Below are 15,964 nucleotides of genomic sequence, written 5' to 3'. Positions count from 1 at the left end.
CCCTTGGAAAAGTGCTAATTCTTGCTTTTGGCTAGTTTTTAGTGAATATCTTAACTATTTCGCAACCGATTCAAAAACGGAATACCATTTATGAATCGTAGATCCTTTGCCCGCCAATCTGCATCCCAAGGTCTGTAAAAAACCCAAAATAAAAAATTGGCCCAGGTTCTGGACAAAATCTTGATGGTACCCCTTGGAAAAGTGATAATTCTTGCTTTTGGCCAGTTTTTAGTGAATATCTTAACTATTTCGCAACCGATTCAAAAACGGAATAACATTTATGAATCGTAGATCCTTTGCCCGCCAATCTGCATCCCAAGTTCTGTAAAAAACCCAAAATAAAAAATTGGCCCAGGTTCTGGACAAAATCTTGATGGTACCCCTTGGAAAAGTGCTAATTCTTGCTTTTGGCCAGTTTTTAGTGAATATCTTAACTATTTCGCAACCGATTCGAAAACGGAATACCATTTATGAATCGTAGATCCTTTGCCCGCCAATCTGCATCCCAAGGTCTGTAAAAAACCCAAAATAAAAAATTGGCCCAGGTTCTGGACAAAATCTTGATGGTACCCCTTGGAAAAGTGATAATTCTTGCTTTTGGCCAGTTTTTAGTGAATATCATAACTATTTCGCAACCGATTCAAAAACGGAATACCATTTATGAATCGTAGATCCTTTGCCCGCCAATCTGCATCCCAAGATCTGTAAAAAACCCAAAATAAAAAATTGGCCCATGTTCTGGCCAAAATCTTGATGGTACCCCTTGGAAAAGTGATAATTCTTGCTTTTGGCCAGTTTTTAGTGAATATCTTAACTATTTCGCAACCGATTCAAAAACGGAATACCATTTATGAATCGTAGATCCTTTGCCCGCCAATCTGCATCCCAAGTTCTGTAAAAAACCCAAAATAAAAAATTGGCCCAGGTTCTGGACAAAATCTTGATGGTACCCCTTGGAAAAGTGCTAATTCTTGCTTTTGGCCAGTTTTTAGTGAATATCTTAACTATTTCGCAACCAATTCAAAAACGGAATACCATTTATGAATCGTAGATCCTTTGCCCGCCAATCTGCATCCCAAGATCTGTAAAAAACCCAAAATAAAAAATTGGCCCAGGTTCTGGACAAAATCTTGATGGTACCCCTTGGAAAAGTGCTAATTCTTGCTTTTGGCCAGTTTTTAGTGAATATCTTAACTATTTCGCAACCGATTCGAAAACGGAATACCATTTATGAATCGTAGATCCTTTGCCCGCCAATCTGCATCCCAAGGTCTGTAAAAAACCCAAAATAAAAAATTGGCCCAGGTTCTGGACAAAATCTTGATGGTACCCCTTGGAAAAGTGCTAATTCTTGCTTTTGGCTAGTTTTTAGTGAATATCTTAACTATTTCGCAACCGATTCAAAAACGGAATACCATTTATGAATCGTAGATCCTTTGCCCGCCAATCTGCATCCCAAGGTCTGTAAAAAACCCAAAATAAAAAATTGGCCCAGGTTCTGGACAAAATCTTGATGGTACCCCTTGGAAAAGTGCTAATTCTTGCTTTTGGCTAGTTTTTAGTGAATATCTTAACTATTTCGCAACCGATTCAAAAACGGAATAACATTTATGAATCGTAGATCCTTTGCCCGCCAATCTGCATCCCAAGTTCTGTAAAAAACCCAAAATAAAAAATTGGCCCAGGTTCTGGACAAAATCTTGATGGTACCCCTTGGAAAAGTGCTAATTCTTGCTTTTGGCCAGTTGTTAGTGAATATCTTAACTATTTCGCAACCGATTCAAAAACGGAATACCATTTATGAATCGTAGATCCTTTGCCCGCCAATCTGCATCCCAAGTTCTGTAAAAAACCCAAAATAAAAAATTGGCCCAGGTTCTGGACAAAATCTTGATGGTACCCCTTGGAAAAGTGCTAATTCTTGCTTTTGGCCAGTTGTTAGTGAATATCTTAACTATTTCGCAACCGATTCGAAAACGGAATACCATTTATGAATCGTAGATCCTTTGCCCGCCAATCTGCATCCCAAGGTCTGTAAAAAACCCAAAATAAAAAATTGGCCCAGGTTCTGGACAAAATCTTGATGGTACCCCTTGGAAAAGTGCTAATTCTTGCTTTTGGCTAGTTTTTAGTGAATATCTTAACTATTTCGCAACCGATTCAAAAACGGAATACCATTTATGAATCGTAGATCCTTTGCCCGCCAATCTGCATCCCAAGGTCTGTAAAAAACCCAAAATAAAAAATTGGCCCAGGTTCTGGACAAAATCTTGATGGTACCCCTTGGAAAAGTGCTAATTCTTGCTTTTGGCTAGTTTTTAGTGAATATCTTAACTATTTCGCAACCGATTCAAAAACGGAATAACATTTATGAATCGTAGATCCTTTGCCCGCCAATCTGCATCCCAAGTTCTGTAAAAAACCCAAAATAAAAAATTGGCCCAGGTTCTGGACAAAATCTTGATGGTACCCCTTGGAAAAGTGCTAATTCTTGCTTTTGGCCAGTTGTTAGTGAATATCTTAACTATTTCGCAACCGATTCAAAAACGGAATACCATTTATGAATCGTAGATCCTTTGCCCGCCAATCTGCATCCCAAGTTCTGTAAAAAACCCAAAATAAAAAATTGGCCCAGGTTCTGGACAAAATCTTGATGGTACCCCTTGGAAAAGTGCTAATTCTTGCTTTTGGCCAGTTGTTAGTGAATATCTTAACTATTTCGCAACCGATTCGAAAACGGAATACCATTTATGAATCGTAGATCCTTTGCCCGCCAATCTGCATCCCAAGGTCTGTAAAAAACCCAAAATAAAAAATTGGCCCAGGTTCTGGACAAAATCTTGATGGTACCCCTTGGAAAAGTGCTAATTCTTGCTTTTGGCTAGTTTTTAGTGAATATCTTAACTATTTCGCAACCGATTCAAAAACGGAATACCATTTATGAATCGTAGATCCTTTGCCCGCCAATCTGCATCCCAAGGTCTGTAAAAAACCCAAAATAAAAAATTGGCCCAGGTTCTGGACAAAATCTTGATGGTACCCCTTGGAAAAGTGCTAATTCTTGCTTTTGGCCAGTTTTTAGTGAATATCTTAACTATTTCGCAACCGATTCAAAAACGGAATACCATTTATGAATCGTAGATTCTTTGCCCGCCAATCTGCATCCCAAGATCTGTAAAAAACCCAAAATAAAAAATTGGCCCAGGTTCTGGATAAAATCTTGATGGTACCCCTTGGAAAAGTGCTAATTCTTGCTTTTGGCCAGTTTTTAGTGAATATCTTAACTATTTCGCAACCGATTCAAAAACGGAATACCATTTATGAATCGTAGATCCTTTGCCCGCCAATCTGCATCCCAAGATCTGTAAAAAACCCAAAATAAAAAATTGTCCCAGGTTCTGGACAAAATCTTGATGGTACCCCTTGGAAAAGTGCTAATTCTTGCTTTTGGCCAGTTTTTAGTGAATATCTTAACTATTTCGCAACCGATTCAAAAACGGAATACCATTTATGAATCGTAGATCCTTTGCCCGCCAATCTGCATCCCAAGGTCTGTAAAAAACCCAAAATAAAAAATTGGCCCAGGTTCTGGACAAAATCTTGATGGTACCCCTTGGAAAAGTGATAATTCTTGCTTTTGGCCAGTTTTTAGTGAATATCTTAACTATTTCGCAACCGATTCAAAAACGGAATACCATTTATGAATCGTAGATCCTTTGCCCGCCAATCTGCATCCCAAGATCTGTAAAAAACCCAAAATAAAAAATTGGCCCATGTTCTGGCCAAAATCTTGATGGTACCCCTTGGAAAAGTGCTAATTCTTGCTTTTGGCCAGTTTTTAGTGAATATCTTAACTATTTCGCAACCGATTCAAAAACGGAATACCATTTATGAATCGTAGATCCTTTGCCCGCCAATCTGCATCCCAAGATCTGTAAAAAACCCAAAATAAAAAATTGGCCCAGGTTCTGGATAAAATCTTGATGGTACCCCTTGGAAAAGTGCTAATTCTTGCTTTTGGCCAGTTTTTAGTGAATATCTTTACTATTTCGCAACCGATTCGAAAACGGAATACCATTTATGAATCGTAGATTCTTTGCCCGCCAATCTGCATCCCAAGATCTGTAAAAAACCCAAAATAAAAAATTGGCCCAGGTTCTGGATAAAATCTTGATGGTACCCCTTGGAAAAGTGCTAATTCTTGCTTTTGGCCAGTTTTTAGTGAATATCTTAACTATTTCGCAACCGATTCAAAAACGGAATACCATTTATGAATCGTAGATCCTTTGCCCGCCAATCTGCATCCCAAGATCTGTAAAAAACCCAAAATAAAAAATTGGCTCAGGTTCTGGCCAAAATCTTGATGGTACCCCTTGGAAAAGTGATAATTCTTGCTTTTGGCCAGTTTTTAGTGAATATCTTAACTATTACGCAACCGATTCAAAAACGGAATACCATTTATGAATCGTAGATCCTTTGCCCGCCAATCTGCATCCCAAGATCTGTAAAAAACCCAAAATAAAAAATTGGCCCAGGTTCTGGCCAAAATCTTGATGGTACCCCTTGGAAATTGAATATCTTAACTATTTCGCAACCGATTCAAAAACGGAATACCATTTATGAATCGTAGATCCTTTGCCCGCCAATCTGCATCCCAAGATCTGTAAAAAACCCAAAATAAAAAATTGGCCCAGGTTCTGGCCAAAATCTTGATGGTACCCCTTGGAAAAAAGCTAATTCTTGCTTTTAGCCAGTTTTTAGTGAATATCTTAACTATTTCACAACCGATTCAAAAACGGAATACCATTTATGAATCGTAGATCCTTTGCCCGCCAATCTGCATCCCAAGATCTGTAAAAAACCCAAAATAAAAAATTGGCCCAGGTTCTGGCCAAAATCTTGATGGTACCCCTTGGAAAAGTGCTAATTCTTGCTTTTGGCCAGTTTTTAGTGAATATCTTAACTATTTCGCAACCGATTCAAAAACGGAATACCATTTATGAATCGCAGATCCTTTGCCCGCCAATCTGCATCCCAAGATCTGTAAAAAACCCAAAATAAAAAATTGGCCCAGGTTCTGGCCAAAATCTTGATGGTACCCCTTGGAAAAGTGCTAATTCTTGCTTTTGGCCAGTTTTTAGTGAATATCTTAACTATTTCACAACCGATTCAAAAACGGAATAACATTTATGAATCGTAGATCCTTTGCCCGCCAATCTGCATCCCAAGATCTGTAAAAAACCCAAAATAAAAAATTGGCCCAGGTTCTGGCCAAAATCTTGATGGTACCCCTTGGAAAAGTGATAATTCTTGCTTTTAGCCAGTTTTTAGTGAATATCTTAACTATTTCACAACCGATTCAAAAACGGAATACCATTTATGAATCGTAGATCCTTTGCCCGCCAATCTGCATCCCAAGATCTGTAAAAAACCCAAAATAAAAAATTGGCCCAGGTTCTGGCCAAAATCTTGATGGTACCCCTTGGAAAAGTGCTAATTCTTGCTTTTGTCCAGTTTTTAGTGAATATCTTAACTATTTCACAACCGATTCAAAAACGGAATAACATTTATGAATCGTAGATCCTTTGCCCGCCAATCTGCATCCCAAGATCTGTAAAAAACCCAAAATAAAAAATTGGCCCAGGTTCTGGCCAAAATCTTGATGGTATCCCTTGGAAAAGTGCTAATTCTTGCTGTTGGCCAACTTTTAGTGAATATCTTAACTATTTCGCAACCGATTCAAAAACGGAATATCATTTATGAATCGTAGATCCTTTGCCCGCCAATCTGCATCCCAAGATCTGTAAAAAACCCAAAATAAAAAATTGGCCCAGGTTCTGGCCAAAATCTTGATGGTACCCCTTGGAAATTGAATATCTTAACTATTTCGCAACCGATTCAAAAACGGAATACCATTTATGAATCGTAGATCCTTTGCCCGCCAATCTGCATCCCAAGATCTGTAAAAAACCCAAAATAAAAAATTGGCCCAGGTTCTGGCCAAAATCTTGATGGTACCCCTTGGAAAAGTGATAATTCTTGCTTTTGGCCAGTTTTTAGTGAATATCTTAACTATTTCGCAACCGATTCAAAAACGGAATACCATTTATGAATCGTAGATCCTTTGCCCGCCAATCTGCATCCCAAGATCTGTAAAAAACCCAAAATAAAAAATTGGCCCAGGTTCTGGCCAAAATCTTGATGGTACCCCTTGGAAAAGTGCTAATTCTTGCTTTTGGCCAGTTTTTAGTGAATATCTTAACTATTTCACAACCGATTCAAAAACGGAATAACATTTATGAATCGTAGATCCTTTGCCCGCCAATCTGCATCCCAAGATCTGTAAAAAACCCAAAATAAAAAATTGGCCCAGGTTCTGGCCAAAATCTTGATGGTACCCCTTGGAAAAGTGCTAATTCTTGCTGTTGGCCAACTTTTAGTGAATATCTTAACTATTTCGCAACCGATTCAAAAACGGAATATCATTTATGAATCGTAGATCCTTTGCCCGCCAATCTGCATCCCAAGATCTGTAAAAAACCCAAAATAAAAAATTGGCCCAGGTTCTGGCCAAAATCTTGATGGTACCCCTTGGAAATTGAATATCTTAACTATTTCGCAACCGATTCAAAAACGGAATACCATTTATGAATCGTAGATCCTTTGCCCGCCAATCTGCATCCCAAGATCTGTAAAAAACCCAAAATAAAAAATTGGCCCAGGTTCTGGCCAAAATCTTGATGGTACCCCTTGGAAAAAAGCTAATTCTTGCTTTTAGCCAGTTTTTAGTGAATATCTTAACTATTTCACAACCGATTCAAAAACGGAATACCATTTATGAATCGTAGATCCTTTGCCCGCCAATCTGCATCCCAAGATCTGTAAAAAACCCAAAATAAAAAATTGGCCCAGGTTCTGGCCAAAATCTTGATGGTACCCCTTGGAAAAGTGATAATTCTTGCTTTTGGCCAGTTTTTAGTGAATATCTTAACTATTTCGCAACCGATTCAAAAACGGAATAACATTTATGAATCGTAGATCCTTTGCCCGCCAATCTGCATCCCAAGATCTGTAAAAAACCCAAAATAAAAAATTGGCCCAGGTTCTGGCCAAAATCTTGATGGTACCCCTTGGAAAAGTGATAATTCTTGCTTTTGGCCAGTTTTTAGTGAATATGTTAACTAATTCGCAACCGATTCAAAAACGGAATACCATTTATGAATCGTAGATCCTTTGCCCGCCAATCTGCATCCCAAGATCTGTAAAAAACCCAAAATAAAAAATTGGCCCAGGTTCTGGCCAAAATCTTGATGGTACCCCTTGGAAAAGTGATAATTCTTGCTTTTGGCCAGTTTTTAGTGAATATCTTAACTATTTCGCAACCGATTCAAAAACGGAATACCATTTATGAATCGTAGATCCTGTGCCCGCTAATCTGCATCCCAAGATCTGTAAAAAACCCAAAATAAAAAATTGGCCCAGGTTCTGGCCAAAATCTTGATGGTACCCCTTGGAAAAGTGCTAATTCTTGCTTTTGGCCAGTTTTTAGTGAATATCTTAACTATTTCGCAACCGATTCAAAAACGGAATACCATTTATGAATCGTAGATCCTTTGCCCGCCAATCTGCATCCCAAGATCTGTAAAAAACCCAAAATAAAAAATTGGCCCAGGTTCTGGCCAAAATCTTGATGGTACCCCTTGGAAAAGTGCTAATTCTTGCTTTTGGCCAGTTGTTAGTGAATATCTTAACTATTTCGCAACCGATTCAAAAACGGAATACCATTTATGAATCGTAGATCCTTTGCCCGCCAATCTGCATCCCAAGATCTGTAAAAAACCCAAAATAAAAAATTGGCCCAGGTTCTGGCCAAAATCTTGATGGTACCCCTGGGAAAAGTGCTAATTCTTGCTTTTGGCCAGTTTTTAGTGAATATCTTAACTATTTCGCAACCGATTCAAAAACGGAATATCATTTATGAATCGTAGATCCTTTGCCCGCCAATCTGCATCCCAAGATCTGTAAAAAACCCAAAATAAAAAATTGGCCCAGGTTCTGGCCAAAATCTTGATGGTACCCCTTGGAAAAGTGATAATTCTTGCTTTTGCTAATTCTTGCTTTTGGCCAGTTGTTAGTGAATATCTTAACTATTTCGCAACCGATTCAAAAACGGAATACCATTTATGAATCGTAGATCCTTTGCCCGCCAATCTGCATCCCAAGATCTGTAAAAAACCCAAAATAAAAAATTGGCCCAGGTTCTGGCCAAAATCTTGATGGTACCCCTTGGAAAAGTGATAATTCTTGCTTTTGGCCAGTTGTTAGTGAATATCTTAACTATTTCGCAACCGATTCAAAAACGGAATACCATTTATGAATCGTAGATCCTTTGCCCGCCAATCTGCATCCCAAGATCTGTAAAAAACCCAAAATAAAAAATTGGCCCAGGTTCTGGACAAAATCTTGATGGTACCCCTTGGAAAAGTGATAATTCTTGCTTTTGGCCAGTTGTTAGTGAATATCTTAACTATTTCGCAACCGATTCAAAAACGGAATACCATTTATGAATTGTAGATCCTTTGCCCGCCAATCTGCATCCCAAGATCTGTAAAAAACCCAAAATAAAAAATTGGCCCAGGTTCTGGACAAAATCTTGATGGTACCCCTTGGAAAAGTGATAATTCTTGCTTTTGGCCAGTTTTTAGTGAATATCTTAACTATTTCGCAACCGATTCGAAAACGGAATACCATTTATGAATCGTAGATCCTTTGCCCGCCAATCTGCATCCCAAGATCTGTAAAAAACCCAAAATAAAAAATTGGCCCAGGTTCTGGACAAAATCTTGATGGTACCCCTTGGAAAAGTGCTAATTCTTGCTTTTGGCCAGTTTTTAGTGAATATCTTAACTATTTCGCAACCGATTCAAAAACGGAATACCATTTATGAATCGTAGATCCTTTGCCCGCCAATCTGCATCCCAAGATCTGTAAAAAACCCAAAATAAAAAATTGGCCCAGGTTCTGGCCAAAATCTTGATGGTACTAATCTTGAAAAGTGCTAATTCTTGCTTTTGGCCAGTTTTTAGTGAATATCTTAACTATTTCGCAACCGATTCAAAAACGGAATACCATTTATGAATCGTAGATCCTTTGCCCGCCAATCTGCATCCCAAGATCTGTAAAAAACCCAAAATAAAAAATTGGCCCAGGTTCTGGCCAAAATCTTGATGGTACCCCTTGGAAAAGTGCTAATTCTTGCTTTTGGCCAGTTTTTAGTGAATATCTTAACTATTTCGCAACCGATTCAAAAACGGAATACCATTTATGAATCGTAGATCCTTTGCCCGCCAATCTGCATCCCAAGATCTGTAAAAAACCCAAAATAAAAAATTGGCCCAGGTTCTGGCCAAAATCTTGATGGTACCCCTTGGAAAAGTGCTAATTCTTGCTTTTGGCCAGTTGTTAGTGAATATCTTAACTATTTCGCAACCGATTCAAAAACGGAATACCATTTATGAATCGTAGATCCTTTGCCCGCCAATCTGCATCCCAAGATCTGTAAAAAACCCAAAATAAAAAATTGGCCCAGGTTCTGGCCAAAATCTTGATGGTACCCCTGGGAAAAGTGCTAATTCTTGCTTTTGGCCAGTTTTTAGTGAATATCTTAACTATTTCGCAACCGATTCAAAAACGGAATATCATTTATGAATCGTAGATCCTTTGCCCGCCAATCTGCATCCCAAGATCTGTAAAAAACCCAAAATAAAAAATTGGCCCAGGTTCTGGCCAAAATCTTGATGGTACCCCTTGGAAAAGTGCTAATTCTTGCTTTTGGCCAGTTGTTAGTGAATATCTTAACTATTTCGCAACCGATTCAAAAACGGAATACCATTTATGAATCGTAGATCCTTTGCCCGCCAATCTGCATCCCAAGATCTGTAAAAAACCCAAAATAAAAAATTGGCCCAGGTTCTTGCCAAAATCTTGATGGTACCCCTTGGAAAAGTGCTAATTCTTGCTTTTGGCCAGTTGTTAGTGAATATCTTAACTATTTCGCAACCGATTCAAAAACGGAATACCATTTATGAATCGTAGATCCTTTGCCCGCCAATCTGCATCCCAAGATCTGTAAAAAACCCAAAATAAAAAATTGGCCCAGGTTCTGGCCAAAATCTTGATGGTACCCCTTGGAAAAGTGCTAATTCTTGCTTTTGGCCAGTTTTTAGTGAATATCTTAACTATTACGCAACCGATTCAAAAACGGAATACCATTTATGAATCGCAGATCCTTTGCCCGCCAATCTGCATCCCAAGATCTGTAAAAAACCCAAAATAAAAAATTGGCCCAGGTTCTGGCCAAAATCTTGATGGTACCCCTTGGAAATTGAATATCTTAACTATTTCGCAACCGATTCAAAAACGGAATACCATTTATGAATCGTAGATCCTTTGCCCGCCAATCTGCATCCCAAGATCTGTAAAAAACCCAAAATAAAAAATTGGCCCAGGTTCTGGCCAAAATCTTGATGGTACCCCTTGGAAAAGTGCTAATTCTTGCTTTTGGCCAGTTTTTAGTGAATATCTTAACTATTTCACAACCGATTCAAAAACGGAATAACATTTATGAATCGTAGATCCTTTGCCCGCCAATCTGCATCCCAAGATCTGTAAAAAACCCAAAATAAAAAATTGGCCCAGGTTCTGGCCAAAATCTTGATGGTACCCCTTGGAAAAGTGCTAATTCTTGCTGTTGGCCAACTTTAAGTGAATATCTTAACTATTTCCCAACCGATTCAAAAACGGAATATCATTTATGAATCGTAGATCCTTTGCCCGCCAATCTGCATCCCAAGATCTGTAAAAAACCCAAAATAAAAAATTGGCCCAGGTTCTGGCCAAAATCTTGATGGTACCCCTTGGAAAAAAGCTAATTCTTGCTTTTAGCCAGTTTTTAGTGAATATCTTAACTATTTCGCAACCGATTCAAAAACGGAATACCATTTATGAATCGTAGATCCTTTGCCCGCCAATCTGCATCCCAAGATCTGTAAAAAACCCAAAATAAAAAATTGGCCCAGGTTCTGGCCAAAATCTTGATGGTACCCCTTGGAAAAAAGCTAATTCTTGCTTTTAGCCAGTTTTTAGTGAATATCTTAACTATTTCGCAACCGATTCAAAAACGGAATACCATTTATGAATCGTAGATCCTTTGCCCGCCAATCTGCATCCCAAGATCTGTAAAAAACCCAAAATAAAAAATTGGCCCAGGTTCTGGCCAAAATCTTGATGGTACCCCTTGGAAAAGTGATAATTCTTGCTTTTGGCCAGTTTTTAGTGAATATCTTAACTATTTCGCAACCGATTCAAAAACGGAATACCATTTATGAATCGTAGATCCTTTGCCCGCCAATCTGCATCCCAAGATCTGTAAAAAACCCAAAATAAAAAATTGGCCCAGGTTCTGGCCAAAATCTTGATGGTACCCCTTGGAAAAGTGATAATTCTTGCTTTTGGCCAGTTTTTAGTGAATATCTTAACTATTTCGCAACCGATTCAAAAACGGAATACCATTTATGAATCGTAGATCCTTTGCCCGCCAATCTGCATCCCAAGATCTGTAAAAAACCCAAAATAAAAAATTGGCCCAGGTTCTGGCCAAAATCTTGATGGTACCCCTTGGAAATTGAATATCTTAACTATTTCGCAACCGATTCAAAAACGGAATACCATTTATGAATCGTAGATCCTTTGCCCGCCAATCTGAATCCCAAGATCTGTAAAAAACCCAAAATAAAAAATTGGCCCAGGTTCTGGCCAAAATCTTGATGGTACCCCTTGGAAAAAAGCTAATTCTTGCTTTTAGCCAGTTTTTAGTGAATATCTTAACTATTTCGCAACCGATTCAAAAACGGAATACCATTTATGAATCGTAGATCCTTTGCCCGCCAATCTGCATCCCAAGATCTGTAAAAAACCCAAAATAAAAAATTGGCCCAGGTTCTGGCCAAAATCTTGATGGTACCCCTTGGAAAAGTGATAATTCTTGCTTTTGGCCAGTTTTTAGTGAATATCTTAACTATTTCGCAACCGATTCAAAAACGGAATAACATTTATGAATCGTAGATCCTTTGCCCGCCAATCTGCATCCCAAGATCTGTAAAAAACCCAAAATAAAAAATTGGCCCAGGTTCTGGCCAAAATCTTTATGGTACCCCTTGGAAAAGTGATAATTCTTGCTTTTGGCCAGTTTTTAGTGAATATCTTAACTATTTCGCAACCGATTCAAAAACGGAATACCATTTATGAATCGTAGATCCTTTGCCCGCCAATCTGCATCCCAAGATCTGTAAAAAACCCAAAATAAAAAATTGGCCCAGGTTCTGGCCAAAATCTTGATGGTACCCCTTGGAAATTGAATATCTTAACTATTTCGCAACCGATTCAAAAACGGAATACCATTTATGAATCGTAGATCCTTTGCCCGCCAATCTGAATCCCAAGATCTGTAAAAAACCCAAAATAAAAAATTGGCCCAGGTTCTGGCCAAAATCTTGATGGTACCCCTTGGAAAAAAGCTAATTCTTGCTTTTAGCCAGTTTTTAGTGAATATCTTAACTATTTCGCAACCGATTCAAAAACGGAATACCATTTATGAATCGTAGATCCTTTGCCCGCCAATCTGCATCCCAAGATCTGTAAAAAACCCAAAATAAAAAATTGGCCCAGGTTCTGGCCAAAATCTTGATGGTACCCCTTGGAAAAGTGATAATTCTTGCTTTTGGCCAGTTTTTAGTGAATATCTTAACTATTTCGCAACCGATTCAAAAACGGAATAACATTTATGAATCGTAGATCCTTTGCCCGCCAATCTGCATCCCAAGATCTGTAAAAAACCCAAAATAAAAAATTGGCCCAGGTTCTGGCCAAAATCTTGATGGTACCCCTTGGAAAAGTGATAATTCTTGCTTTTGGCCAGTTTTTAGTGAATATCTTAACTATTTCGCAACCGATTCAAAAACGGAATACCATTTATGAATCGTAGATCCTTTGCCCGCCAATCTGCATCCCAAGATCTGTAAAAAACCCAAAATAAAAAATTGGCCCAGGTTCTGGCCAAAATCTTGATGGTACCCCTTGGAAAAGTGATAATTCTTGCTTTTGGCCAGTTTTTAGTGAATATCTTAACTATTTCGCAACCGATTCAAAAACGGAATACCATTTATGAATCGCAGATCCTTTGCCCGCCAATCTGCATCCCAAGATCTGTAAAAAACCCAAAATAAAAAATTGGCCCAGGTTCTGGACAAAATCTTGATGGTACCCCTTGGAAAAGTGATAATTCTTGCTTTTGGCCAGTTTTTAGTGAATATCTTAACTATTTCGCAACCGATTCAAAAACGGAATACCATTTATGAATCGTAGATCCTTTGCCCGCCAATCTGCATCCCAAGATCTGTAAAAAACCCAAAATAAAAAATTGGCCCAGGTTCTGGCCAAAATCTTGATGGTACCCCTTGGAAAAGTGATAATTCTTGCTTTTGGCCAGTTTTTAGTGAATATCTTAACTATTTCGCAACCGATTCAAAAACGGAATACCATTTATGAATCGTAGATCCTTTGCCCGCCAATCTGCATCCCAAGATCTGTAAAAAACCCAAAATAAAAAATTGGCCCAGGTTCTGGCCAAAATCTTGATGGTACCCCTTGGAAAAGTGATAATTCTTGCTTTTGGCCAGTTTTTAGTGAATATCTTAACTATTTCACAACCGATTCAAAAACGGAATACCATTTATGAATCGTAGATCCTTTGCCCGCCAATCTGCATCCCAAGATCTGTAAAAAACCCAAAATAAAAAATTGGCCCAGGTTCTGGCCAAAATCTTGATGGTACCCCTTGGAAAAGTGATAATTCTTGCTTTTGGCCAGTTTTTAGTGAATATCTTAACTATTTCGCAACCGATTCAAAAACGGAATACCATTTATGAATCGTAGATCCTTTGCCCGCCAATCTGCATCCCAAGATCTGTAAAAAACCCAAAATAAAAAATTGGCCCAGGTTCTGGCCAAAATCTTGATGGTACCCCTTGGAAAAAAGCTAATTCTTGCTTTTGGTCAGTTTTAAGTGAATATCTTAACTATTACGCAGCCGATTCAAAAACGGAATACCATTTATGAATCGTAGATCCTTTGCCCGCCAATCTGCATCCCAAGATCTGTAAAAAACCCAAAATAAAAAATTGGCCCAGGTTCTGGCCAAAATCTTGATGGTACCCCTTGGAAAAAAGCTAATTCTTGCTTTTGGTCAGTTTTAAGTGAATATCTTAACTATTACGCAGCCGATTCAAAAACGGAATACCATTTATGAATCGTAGATCCTTTGCCCGCCAATCTGCATCCCAAGATCTGTAAAAAACCCAAAATAAAAAATTGGCCCAGGTTCTGGCCAAAATCTTGTACCCCTTGGAAAAGTGATAATTCTTGCTTTTGGCCAGTTTTTAGTGAATATCTTAACTATTTCGCAACCGATTCAAAAACGGAATACCATTTATGAATCGTAGATCCTTTGCCCGCTAATCTGCATCCCAAGATCTGTAAAAAACACAAAATAAAAAATTGGCCCAGGTTCTGGCCAAAATCTTGATGGTACCCCTTGGAAAAGTGATAATTCTTGCTTTTGGCCAGTTTTTAGTGAATATCTTAACTATTTCGCAACCGATTCAAAAACGGAATACCATTTATGAATCGTAGATCCTTTGCCCGCCAATCTGCATCCCAAGATCTGTAAAAAACCCAAAATAAAAAATTGGCCCAGGTTCTGGCCAAAATCTTGATGGTACCCCTTGGAAAAGTGATAATTCTTGCTTTTGGCCAGTTTTTAGTGAATATCTTAACTATTTCGCAACCGATTCAAAAACGGAATACCATTTATGAATCGTAGATCCTTTGCCCGCCAATCTGCATCCCAAGATCTGTAAAAAACCCAAAATAAAAAATTGGCCCAGGTTCTGGCCAAAATCTTGTACCCCTTGGAAAAGTGATAATTCTTGCTTTTGGCCAGTTTTTAGTGAATATCTTAACTATTTCGCAACCGATTCAAAAACGGAATACCATTTATGAATCGTAGATCCTTTGCCCGCTAATCTGCATCCCAAGATCTGTAAAAAACACAAAATAAAAAATTGGCCCAGGTTCTGGCCAAAATCTTGATGGTACCCCTTGGAAAAGTGATAATTCTTGCTTTTGGCCAGTTTTTAGTGAATATCTTAACTATTTCGCAACCGATTCAAAAACGGAATACCATTTATGAATCGTAGATCCTTTGCCCGCCAATCTGCATCCCAAGATCTGTAAAAAACCCAAAATAAAAAATTGGCCCAGGTTCTGGCCAAAATCTTGATGGTACCCCTTGGAAAAGTGATAATTCTTGCTTTTGGCCAGTTTTTAGTGAATATCTTAACTATTTCACAACCGATTCAAAAACGGAATACCATTTATGAATCGTAGATCCTTTGCCCGCCAATCTGCATCCCAAGATCTGTAAAAAACCCAAAATAAAAAATTGGCCCAGGTTCTGGACAAAATCTTGATGGTACCCCTTGGAAAAGTGCTAACTCTTGCTTTTGGCCAGTTTTTAGTGAATATCTTAACTATTTCACAACCGATTCAAAAACGGAATACCATTTATGAATCGTAGATCCTTTGCCCGCCAATCTGCATCCCAAGATCTGTAAAAAAACCCAAAATAAAAAATTGGCCCAGGTTCTGGCCAAAATCTTGATGGTACCCCTTGGAAAAGTGATAATTCTTGCTTTTGGCCAGTTTTTAGTGAATATCTTAACTATTTCGCAACCGATTCAAAAACGGAATACCATTTATGAATCGTAGATCCTTTGCCCGCCAATCTGCATCCCAAGATCTGTAAAAAACCCAAAATAAAAAATTGGCCCAGGTTCTGGCCAAAATC

Source organism: Drosophila bipectinata, chromosome XL (assembly GCF_030179905.1).
Source record: "Drosophila bipectinata strain 14024-0381.07 chromosome XL, DbipHiC1v2, whole genome shotgun sequence".
Taxonomy (NCBI): Eukaryota; Metazoa; Arthropoda; class Insecta; order Diptera; family Drosophilidae; genus Drosophila; species Drosophila bipectinata.
This window is presented reverse-complemented; position numbering follows the sequence as displayed.